This window comes from Mesoplodon bidens (assembly GCF_964165515.1).
Source record: "Mesoplodon bidens genome assembly, chromosome: 3".
Lineage (NCBI taxonomy): Eukaryota > Metazoa > Chordata > Mammalia > Artiodactyla > Ziphiidae > Mesoplodon > Mesoplodon bidens.
The window spans coordinates 51740887-51753567 of NC_138178.1; positions in this window are offsets into that span (position 1 = coordinate 51740887).

Sequence of the window (12681 nt, forward strand, 5' to 3'; positions counted from 1 at the left end):
TTATTTGTTGCTTTTCCCTTGCTGCTTTTAATATTTTTTCTTTGTATTTAATTTTTGATAGTTCGATTAATATGTGTCTTGGCATGTTTCTCCTTGGATTTATCCTGTATGGGACTCTCTGCACTTCCTGGACTTGATTGACTATTTCCTTTCCCATATTAGGGAAGTTTTCAACTATAATCTCTTCAAATATTTTTTCAGTCCCTTTCTTTTTCTCCTCTCCTCTGGGACTTCTGTAATTCGAATGTTGGTGCATTTAATGTTGTCCCAGAGGTCTCTGAGACTGTCCTCAATTCTTTTCATTCTTTTTTCTTTATTCTGCTCTGCTGTAGTTATTTCCACTATTTTATCTTCCAGGTCACTTATCCGTTCTTCTGCCTCAGTTATTCTGCTATTGATTTCATCTAGAGAAGTTTTAATTTCATTTATTGTGTTGTTCATCATTGTTTGTTTGCTCTTTAGTTCTTCTAGGTCCTTGTTAAACGTTTCTTATATTGTCTCCATTCTATTTCCGAGATTTTGGATCATCTCTACTATCATTATTCTGAATTCTTTTTCAGGTAGACTGCCTATTTCCTCTTCATTTGTTTGGTCTGGTGGGTTTTTACCTTGCTCCTTCATCTGCTGTGTATTTCTCTGTCTTCCCATTTTGCTTAACTTACTGTGTTTGGGGTCTCCTTTTCATAGGCTGTAGGTTCATAGTTCCCATTGTTTTGGTGTCTGCCCCTAGTGGGTAAGGTTGGTTCAGTGGGTTATGTAGGCTTCCTGGTATAGGGGACTGGTGCCTGTGTTCTGGGGGATGAGCCTGGATCTTGTCTTTCTGGTGGGCAGGACCGCGTCTGGTAGTGGGTTTTGGGGTGTCTGTGAACTTAGTATGATTTTAGGCAGCCTCTCTGCTAATGGGTGGGGTTGTGTTCCTGTCTTACTAGTTGTTTGGCATGGGGTGTCCAGCATTGGAGCTTGCTGGTCATTGAGTGGAGCTGGGTCTTAGAGTTGAGACAGAGATCTCTGGGAGAGCTCTCGCTGATTGATATTACGAGGGGCTGAGAGGTCTCTGGTGGACCCAGGTCCTGAACTCAGCTCTCCCACCTCAGAGGCTCAGGTCTGACACCGGGCCAGAGCACAAAGACCCTGTCAGCCACACGGCTCTTGGGCCTGGTTCATGTGCTTCCCATCACTCCGCCAGCTCCTGCCTCTGTGCCTCCCTCTGTCTCGGTTTGATCTTTACTTCCCACGCTGGGTGGGGGGAGGAGGGTAGTGCAGAGGATGCCAGCGGGCAGCTGCCCCACCGTGTCCTCATCTGCACCCCATGCCAGGCTTGCCAGGTCCCTCCCAGTCACGGGGCAGGGTCCACAAAGAGAGCTCGACTGCTGGACAGACCCACAGACCCGGCAAGGAGTGGTCGTCTCGTTTTTTACAACTGACCAATGTCTTGTTAGATTATTGTTGGCTGACATTGTTCCACCCATGCTTTACAGACCCAGCTCCTGTTTTTATTTTTGGTTTTGTTTTTTAATTTTAACAGTGGGACTTAGATAACTCTTTGGGGTTATTCATTCACTTACACATTTATTAAGAGCCTAAAATGCATCAAACACTGTTCCTTGCAATAGAGAGTTGGAGGAACAGGATGAATCAGGTCCCTTATCTTTTTCATCCTCATTTTTGCAGGAAAAATGCATGTGTCACATCTCTCTCATCTCTAACCCTTCATTATTTCCCTCCTGGACTGTTTCAGTAGGCTCCTAGCTGGTCTCTGGCCTACAGCTCCGCTCCTGTCTCTTTTATAGTAGCTCAGGGCCACACCTCTCTTCTGCTGCAACTCTCACTTGTTATGCATGGCTGCAAGAAAAGAACAAGACTTTAAGGGATCCTCTGGGCCAATTCCTCCCTTTGCCCCCATATCTTGTCATTCCCCCTGTACTTGTGTCTTGCTCTGGTGAGAAGCCACTCAGATCCCCAACCCACTTGCCTTTGCTCATTCCCAGCTTTGTCCATACAGCACTCTTTGCCAGGCATGCCCCTTCCTTATTCTTGCCTAGCCCATTTCCATTCAGCCTTTATTAAAAAACAAAAACAAAACCCCCAAAAAACTCAGATACTTCCTTTTCTTAGAATGCTTTTCTGATCATCTACCTTGCCTCCTGGAAGCCGCATCTTCTCACATGGAGTTAATCCCTGGTCACACCACATTGTCAGCTTTCTATACCTGTCTCTCCTTCTAGACTGTGATCCCCAGAGAGCAGAGGCGGTTACAGTCACATCTTAGCACCTAGCTCACGGCCAGCCTGGAACATAGTAGAGTCTCAATAAATAGCTTTTAATTGAATTAACTGAATTGAGAAAACAAACAGTGTTCTGAATCATATACTTACTCCCCACCTAAGAAAAATCTACTGTTGTCTTCTCATATCGTTTAGCCTGGTAGAGGGTAGGGTGGAGGAGGGATCATGTGATTCCATATATTATCTGTTTTAATGTGTTAATCTTAGAACCATTCATTATGTCCACGCTTATTACGTATCTGTTGAAAGATGAATGTTCTGTTGGGTTTTGTGTGCAAGGACTAAAAAACAGTTTTTCAGCATCTACGATGGGCTCTGCCCTACAGGGCATACAGTAGTATTAGACATCTTTCTACCTGCAAGGAGACATTGCAAGGAGACATTGTCATTCTTTTTTTATATATATATAAATTTATTTATTTATTTATTGGCTGTGTTTGGTCTTCATTGCTGTGCATGGACTTTCTCTAGTTGCGGTGAGTGGGGGCTATTCTTTGTTGCAGTGCACGGGCTTCTCATTGCGGTGGATTCTCTTTGTTGCAGAGCACCGGCTCTAGGCACACAGGCTCAGTAGTTGTGGCACACGGGCTTAGACAGGGCTTAGTTGCTCCATGGCATGTGGGATCTTCCCGGACCAGGGCTCGAACCCAAATCCCTTGCATGGCATGCAGATTCTTAACCACTGCGCCACCAGAGAAGTCCCAACAAGGTCGTTCTTAAGGATAGGATCTGAGCACTTGGGTGGGAGGATGCCGTTTACCTAGAAGTCCAAGCTTGGGGAAGTGTCAACAGTAGAGGGGAGCCATCAGAGCGAAGAGGACAAACAAGCTGTCTAGGGGAGAGGAAACAGAGCCAAGAGCAAAAGCTCAGGTCTTGAGTCCTGGGCTCCCTGAGATCTAAGCAGATGAGGAAGAGCAGCCATCTGTAATGTGAAGTGCAGCAGGAAGGTCAAGGACAAAGAAGACATTCACACTGGATGATAAGACAGGCTCCCTAAGGGCATTCTGCTTGGACTGTAACTACTGGGAGGCTGGAGCCATTTCTGCAGCTCCTTTTATAGCTCAGTAAGTGTTTTTCCATTATTGTGTTTTCATTGACTAATTGACAACAAGGCTTAAACGGGCTCCGTGAGGCCCTTAAGCCAGAGTAGATCCATTTCTCTCTCTCTCAAGATGGGAACAGGAGGAGTAGGGGTAATTCCCCACTGCTGGGCTCCAAAGTCAGCTCCCTGCACCTTACCAAGCACCACCACATCAGTATTCCAACCCCAGAGTCCTTCCAAATACCCATGCAAACATTCATTTACATTTAGATTGTGCGTCCCTGGATTCAGACTCTTTCCCTGAAAACCCTAACAATCCAATTATCAAGAAAACCAACATGTCATTTCTAAGCCTTTTGGGTGGAGTCCTTCTCCTACCCCAGGAAACTCCTCTGTTGAGCATGAAGCAACTCCAGGTGTCCCTGTCTGGAGGGGTTTGGTCAGCATCCCAGCACACTTGAGGACAAAATTAAAAATATATGTGCTCTTCAGTAGGGAAAGATGAAGGCTGAGGAAGCATGGGATCAAACTGTTCCCTTCATTTTAATGGGTAGAAACCCATTTAATGGGCTTGTTAGGAAGACTTTAGAGAGGAAAGCCTTGGAAAAACCACTTGGGATGGTAGAAAGAGCTCTGCTCTGGAATTACAGAGAGTTCACTTCAATTCCCAATCCCATGGCTTCTTAGCTTTTTGAGCTTCAATTTATCTATACATCTCTACACAGTAAGGTCAAAGAGTTTCAGGTAACTGGGTTATTATGTACCTTAAAAAGATGTCTTGATATTTAATGGAGCAATGTATATAAATATCCCTGGTACAAAGTGGACATCCAGTAAATGTCATGCCCTTCTTTGTGAAGAATGGGGATGGCAATTGGGGGAAAACACAGAGATCAACATATTCCTGGGAAGTGGGAACCTACGAGTCAAACCATAGAGGACTGGGCAGGGAAGGAATTCATTTACAAGTTCAGTGTCTTGAGAATTGCTTGCTCCAGTGATAATAGTGGTTCTTTCATCAAATCTTGGACTAGGAGATCCAGGGCTGAATTCAAGGACAAGTGAAAGTGAGACAGGAAGGAAGGGGGCAGGGCACAACCATTAAAAAAATGACACAACCATTAAGAAGAATAGGATATCATAAAAACTGGTTAGAACCTACCAGGCCCAAGATGGCAGAAGATTCGACTTCCAATAGATCCTGAGCCTCATTATATGCCCACTGTAATACGTTAGCTATATGACACACCCACAGGCGCCATGACAGTTCTGAGGCCAACCATAAAAGGTCAAAAAGTGGATGGTGTGACTTCCCTGATGGTCAAGTGGTAAAGAATCCGCCTTGCAATGCAGAGGACTCAGGTTCAATCCCTGATCAGGGAACTAAGATCCCACATGCCCAGGGCAACTAAGCCCACATGCCACACTACTGAGCTTGTGCACCTCAACTAGAGCCCTCATGCTGCAAACTACAGAGCTCACGCACTCTGGAACCTGCGCACCAAAACTAGAGAAGAGAAAACCCTCATGCCACAACTAGGGAGAAGCCCACACACCGCAAATAAGACCCAACGCAGCCAAAAATAAATGAAATAAATAAATAAATAATAAATCTTAAAAAAGTGTATGTATTAAAAAAAAAAAAAAAGGGCTTCCCGGGTGGCGCAATGGTTAGGAATCCACCTGCCAATGCAGGGGACACGGGTTCGAGCCCTGGTCCGGGAAGGTCCCACATGCCGCGGTGCAACTAAGCCCATGAGCCAAAACTACTGAGCCTGTGCTCAAGCCTGTGAGTCACAACTACTGAGCCCACGTGCCACAACTACTGAAGCCCGCAAGCCTAGAGCCTGTGCTCCTCAACAAGAGAAGCCACCGCAATGAGAAGCTTGCGCACCTCAACGAAGAGTAGCCCCTGCTCGCCACAACTAGAGAAAGCCCACACGCAGCAACAAAGACCCAATGCAGCCAAAAATAAATTAAAAAATAAAATAAATTTATTAAAAAAAAGTGGATGGTGCCCCAATTCCTGGAAATTCCCACCCCTTTCTCCAAGATAGAATATTCCTCCCACTCGTTAGCCTATGAAATTACCCAGCCCATAAAATCTAACCACCCCCACAGCCCAGGGCCGCTGTCACTTTCCAAGACGACCCCACGCCCTGGGGCTGCTTCTCCCGCCTTCTGAGACAGCCCGCACTCTGTCTATGGAATGTGTATCTCTCTAAAGAAACCTGCCTTCACTTTACAGTGAAGGTGGCCTGCTCTTGAATTCTTTCCGGCACAAAGTCAAGGACCCTCACTTGGCGGCCAGTCCGAACGACTACACCCGAGTCCTGGGACGTGACCATCCTCCCGTGCCCCATATTTTTCCTACAACAAAAGGAAAGGAAGTACTTCTTCACCCAGCAGACAGTCAACGTGGGGAATGCGTCATGCCTGGGGATGCACCAAAGCTATTCCCTCTGAGGTATCAGTGAGGTTTCCCCTCCCTACTTGTTAGAAATCCAAGCCAAGTCAGGAGAAGAAAAGGAAGGAAATAAAGAACAGAGTAAGAATAAAACAACTGACACACACACTCCACGTTCTGCATACACATGAGTCAGAGTGCCAGCACCCAAGCATGCCTGGGTGCTGGAAATCCCAGATCACAACTTTGGCGTACAACAAAGCTATTAGGCCGATCTCTGTGAAGGTCCCATGTAGTCTAACAGACATTAAAAACCCAAATGCCTTCAACAGCCTTCAGTCAATATTTCCATAGCATCCGGTGGTCTAAGATGCCTTCACAGCACTCTTCCTTACCAGCCAGCCCTTACGGTCATCTTTGATGGAGAGGAGAAGGCTCCATATTGTATATTTTAGATATGGGATAGATGAAGAACTCAGGACACAGAGAAGAACCTGGCCAAGAAGCATGAAAAGCTGATCTTGTTAGTGCTCACCTTTGATGTGGCTTTAAACCAGCTCCATCTTATTACCCCCATTTCCTCATTAGCAAAAGGAAGATGTCCATGTAGCTCACAACTAATGTCAGGGGAAGGAGGGATAACAGCCTATACTGGTATAGCCCCCAAAGCACATTCACATGCATTTTTCTTTTAAAATCCTTGTTGAAAGGAAGGTTGGGAAAATGGCAGTTTCTCCCCTTCATAGCTGAGGAACCTAAAATTCAGAGAATTTAAGTGGCTTCTCAGGAGCAAGTCAGGAGTAGAACTGGCCCCAGTCCCAATGCCCATTCCACTACAACCCACTGCCAATTTTTGCTATAAAAACTGATTGTAAGTTATTCACAAAATATGGTGTTTCTTTTTATATAATTTTATTGTTTCCCACTTTGACCAAAGTATTGCATATTCATCATAGAAAATTTAGAAAGAATAAGTAAAAGGAAGAAAATCATGATCACCCATAACTGCACTGAAATATAATGCTGCTTAAAGAAGAAATAAAAAGACGATGTAATAAGTAACCCGATACACAATTCTGAGACTGCTGCAAAGATGATGGAGATCAAGAGATACACTGGGCAGCAACCAGACATGGCATTTTGAAGAGCGTGGCTGTGACATGGCAGCAGTTAAAGGGAAAAGTGGAAACAGACTTTTTATTTTTAAGGTAGATCCGTATGCTACTGGGAATGATCAAGTGGAGAGGGAAACAGCTGACGTTCGGAGAAACAAAAGAAGCACTGGAGCAGTAGGCTCAAGAAGTAGTGCCCGGGCTTCCCTGGTGGCGCAGCGGTTGAGAGTCCGCCTGCCAATGCAGGGGACATGGGTTCGTGCCCTGGTCCGGGAAGATCCCACATGCCGCGGAGCGGCTGGGCCCGTGAGCCATGGCCGCTGAGCCTGCGCGTCCGGAGCCTGTGCTCCGCAACGGGAGAGGCCACAACAGTGAGAGGCCCGCATACCGCAAAAAAAAAAAAAAAAGTAGTGCCCCAGGGTAGGGATGTGACTTATGGGCTTTCTGTCCAGATCACCAGGAGAGTAAATAAGCACAGAATGGAAGGCGGGGAGATGTGTTGGTGAGTCTAGGGAAGTCCTTTGCTGATTCCTTCTATCTTTAATTTTTTTTCAGTGTAATAAGACGCAAAGTATGAAAGGAAGAATGAGGAAGAGAGCTGGGGGCTTTGAGGAGAAAGGCTGGAGTAGCAATAGCTATCTCAGAGGGTGGGAGAGAAAACATCACGGAGGACTCTTTTGAAGTCCTCAGCTCTGGTTTTGTGTTTTTGTACAGCTGCAAAGGCACAGGACTGTAGGAGACAAATCGTTGGATTTTATCAGGTTTGCGGTGAATCAAGCCTGAATGCAGAAGTGGGAGATGGGTAAGAGAGGTAGGGGTATGCAAAAGAACTGAAATGGTAAGGAGAGAGAAGCCTTCTGGAAAGTTAGAGAGAGACCTAATGTAGGTGGATCATGACTAACAGGTGAAGGGAGGTTGGAGCTGGTGTAGGAAAGGATGTAAGATAGAAAGAGAGAAAGTCAGAGCAACGGATGTTTGCACTTGTGATGGTTGGAAGCACGGCAGTCACTAATAACGACAAGGTCTGGGATTTTGCCCTGAAAGTGAGCGGCTGAATAGGGTGGGACAGAATCATTAGCGACAGGAGCTCAAGGAATCAGGAGGCCAAAATACTGTAAACATCACATAGGTCTATAATGGAATTATCAAGAATTAAGGTAACGTCTGAGAGTATAAAGGGAAACAGAACTAAAGTTACAGAGAAAATGTGGACTGTGACCCAAAGTTAAGTAGATAGCTTCCCACTACACCAGACAATAACACTGGAAGCATCACTGGGTATTGGATCTTTAAACCCTGATGATCGAAAGTATATACAGTAAGTTATTACATAGTATGAAATGATTTAAGGCTAGAGATTTCTTTTCAATAGATAAGAAATCAAAGAAATGGGCAAAGGATATAAAATCTTAAAATGCATACATTCCCAACCTCTTCTACCTAGGGAATTCTATCATTTAAATGTATACAGACATTTTGAACGATACATCGTAGAGCTTACTCTGAAGAGTGCTGAGTTTTGTCCCTGAAGATATTTAAATTACCAGTGGATCACCTTGAACTGTGGAAGCTTAGATTTAGGCTTTGTTAGAGCAGGTCTTTTTCAGCGCCTTAGTCCTAAAATGTGGTCTTTACTGTAGCATGTGGTCTTTCTGGGATTTTAATGGCAATCCCAGGGGGTTTACCCGGCCCCTCCAAGCCTCAGCAGTTTTCAACTCCCAACGCAGCCTCCCTCCAGAAGGCAGAAATTTCTGCTGAGCTCTTACAGTGAGCTACTGTCATTTTCCTTCTGCACTCCTGAAATCTCATCCTGTATATGCACGATTCAGAGGGCAGCCCAGGAATGAAGGGAAGTTTGTATTCAGCTTTGATGGTCTTCACTTTTCAATATATCCTGCCTCAATTACCAGTTGCTCTGGCAGCCCTGATAGTGAGTGAGTGGCTTTCCCCTTGAGCTCCTCCACCGGCAATGCATAGACTGAAAAGTGCCCTCAGGAGAAAAGACTTAAGATGGGAGCCCCATCCAATACTGTTCCCGTATTTCAAATGTCATGTCCCTTCCAGCTTCTGCCTGTTATGCATTGCTTTCCAGTGCCTTCAAACAAGCGTTTCATATAGTGTCCATAGTTTATACCAGCAGGAAGGTTAGTCCAATAAAAGACAGTTTATTACTAGAACTGAAACTCTCAGAATGAGCCTGCTAAACACACATCACATCTTGTTTCTCCTCTGTTCAAAACCTTGCAAAGACCCCCAATCCACTCAGAGTAACAGTCAAAATCCTTACAGTGGCTCTACATGGTCTGGCCCCTGGTAGCAAGAAAGGTGTTTCCAGAGATTTCTTTCTTAAGCTGAGAGCTGGGGGGTGAACATGAGGACAAAATGGGAGAAGTGCTTTAGGTGACACCATGTGCAAAGGTGTAAGAGCATGAGACTTGGGAGTTCAGGGAACACAACAGAAGGTATGATGAGGACAGGTAAGAGAATGGTCTAGAAGAGCATTTCCCAACCCTTAGCATGCAATAGCATGAACCGAGTTGCTTGTTGAAACGCAGGTCCCTCGGACAGTCTGATACATAGCAGCTTTGAGAACTCCAAGCACAGACAAGTAAACTAGCTCATGAAGGGCTCCATGCATGGTAAAGAGTTTAGATTTTCATCTCTGAGAGATGGGAAATCATCCAGTACTTCTCACTGAATGCACCAGAGGACAAACAAGTGTGTCTCCATAACCAAATGCATTTCAAAGCCATGTTTTCCCTCTCTTAGCCTGGGCAAGGAGCTTTCTAGGAAAATACAACCTTCCTTTGCATCATAGCAGACATTAAAAATAGGACCTGGCACACAGTAGGTTCTCAATAAATGCTAAATAAATAAATAAATAAAATGTAAGATGATTTATATAATTGTCACCTCCACTCCATATAATTCCATGCTTGATCTCTCTCTCTTTTCAAAGCCTTATTTATATATTCTTAAATCCCCTTTCCAAGCTCTAATCCCATTCAGAAAGCCTTTGGATTCAGCATGCCTTCCTTCACCAAATTTATAGGAAGGACAATCTTGAGCCATCTGGTGCCTATTTAATTTTTAACCACCTCTCCCTTGAAATATTTCTTTCTTCATTCTTATTTTGTCCTAAAAACTTGGCTATGAGCTAAACTGCGCCATCTGTGACTTCCAGTAAATACAACTGTTGCTAATGAAATTACCCAGTTTCATCATTTTGATTTAAACGCCTTGCCTGCTTTTCCTCTGACCTTTTGTTGCTTGCCATCAAACTCAAGCTTTTGTGAACTTAGATACATACATCCATGTAGGTCAGTCTTGAGGAATAAATCTTCTCTGGGAAGCACGAGAACCTCAGCCAAGCCCGCTCAGCAGGCTGACATGGGAGGTGGGGGCCGGAGCTGTGTAGAGAAATATGGATGGCACTTGTGCCCGTCCACTCAATGTGCACAGGGCCCCAGGGCAGACCCCCGCCATGTGACCAAGTGGCTGCTCAGTCTGGCTCTCCAGCCTCCCATTTGTTAGGATGCTGATGATATTAATGAGTTGGGGTGTTGGAGCCCATTCCTTGGCCTTTGGTGTTGGTTCCCCCCTGCACAGAATCGCTTGACCTGATTGAAGAAAAGTTCAGAGACGCCAAACTTCGCCCAAGTGGGGAGAAGCTTTGGAAAAAGCCAGGTCCCTCACTACTAAGGACAGCTTTTCCATTTAGGTAGCACGCTGGTCGTTGACAACGGCCCCATCAAGGGAACGCAAGAGCATGAAGCAAGCATTCACCCATCAAGTTATTCAGTCATTGTGTTGTTATCATCAGTACTTTTGTTTATTATATTAGATAATTAAAGAATTGGAGGGTATTATTAGTAACAGCAGCAGCTGACACTGAGACTTTAGTGTGTATCAGGCACCCTGCTAAGCACCATACCTAATCAGTTCATTTAATCCTCACGGCAATCCTATGTCTGAGGCTTAAACAGGTTAAGTAATTCGCTCCTGCTCATATCATAACCTTGAAGCTTTATCGCTTTGCATTTACTGGTGCTCTCTGTGTGCCAGATACTGTGCTAGAAACTGGGATACAAAACTGAAAAAGATGTAGTCCTCATGCACTATCAAAGGGAGCAAGAGATAAAACTGCAAATACACCATCTGAGTGAGGCTACAACAGAGTAGGAGAATATTCTGGGGTCACAGAGAGAGGAGATTCCATGTGGCAGAGCCAGGCAAAGATTCACAGCAGAGGAGATGTTAAATTGAGTTTGAAGGAGGAATGGCGGTTTGCCCACCAAAGATGAAGGGAGATGAAGGGGGGCAAGAACAGAAGGAACGGTGTGGCGCAAGGAGGGGAAGTGTGGAAAGCAGGCACAGGGGGAGGAAACACTGACTTAGCTGTGAGGGTTAGTCACAGCTAACTAACTGTGAAGGGTTGGGAGGTGTCCTGCCCAGGCAGAGGAGGCTGGGATCTGGAGTGGGGAGTCAACCTCAGGAGACACCAAAGCTCTCTGTCACTGGGTCTCCACAGTAAACTGGAGGGGGTGGAGGGGGTCCTCCAAGGCAGCCCATCCATCAGATCTGGTTAATATTTGGCCTAAGCAGCAACAGGACTCCGCTTTTATCCCTCAACTTTCATTAGCCTTAAAGGACTTGCCTGCACCCCCAAGATGTTCAAGTTTTCATTGCAGAGATAAGATACATAATAGGCCCAAGGGAAAAGCAGTGGCCCCTGAATTGTCATACTGGACACCCCCCCACACCATTCTTACCTCTATCTCTGCCTTCCTTCTAATTTGAGAATGCTGATCCTACTGACCAGGAAGGAGGTCTGTGAGCAAAAGCTGTTTTCAGTTCTACCAATTGCAGAAGTATGTTCAGTCTCTGTAGGTGTTTTGTCAATGCAGTATGACTTGAGTGAAGGGAAAATTTCCACAATCCAAAATGCACCCTATTGATTCTGCCTTCAGTTTCTACATTGCTTCCTTCTTAGGACATGGCTTTTAAAGGCTGATGCTAAAAAGAGAACACTATAGACGAGGGCTGACACCAGCAACAACTTCATCAAAAGAATGTCTCAGATCAGCCAATCTCCTCCAAAGGCCCTGAGGGGAGAGACAGGTGGGGCAAGAAAACCTTGTCTTGGAGCAAGAGTCAGCAAACATTTTCCGTAAAGGACTTAATAGTAAATATTTTAGGCTCTGTGGGCCACTTGGTCTCTGTTGCAACAATTTAACTCTGCTGTTGCAGCATGACAGCAACCATAGATAACGCATGAATCAATGATGAATGGATAAGACTGTGCTCCAATAAAACTTTATTTACAAAAATGGGATGTGGGCTAGTCTTGGCCCACTGGCTGCAGTTTGCTAACAACTGCATTAGTGATCCCTACTATGACAGGTCAGTGGACAGCTGTAAAGGGAAACTAGATGACAATTTGATAAGGGCTCTGAGGATGCTAAAATTGGAATCTGCCCCATTAATTTGTTGTGCCCAAACATATTAAGGTCCCCAGAGAGTGCTCACTGGAATAACCCTTTTTTTCTGACCTCCAAAAAAACAGTCTCAGCATCATCCTGACTTCATTCTTCATCTTCACCTGCTTTATCCAATCTGTCACTAAACGCTATTATTTCCTCCATTGAAATCTCTGAAACCAAAGCTTAAGAGGTTAAGAATTACATCCAGAGTTAGTTATACAGCAGTAAGGGACCAAGCCAGGACTTGAAACCAAGTTTGGCAGATCCTAAGGATAGATGACTATCTTCACTGCATTTTTACTTTGCAAGAGCCCCTGAGAAATGTGTTTGGTATAAAGAACGCCAGGGTGCT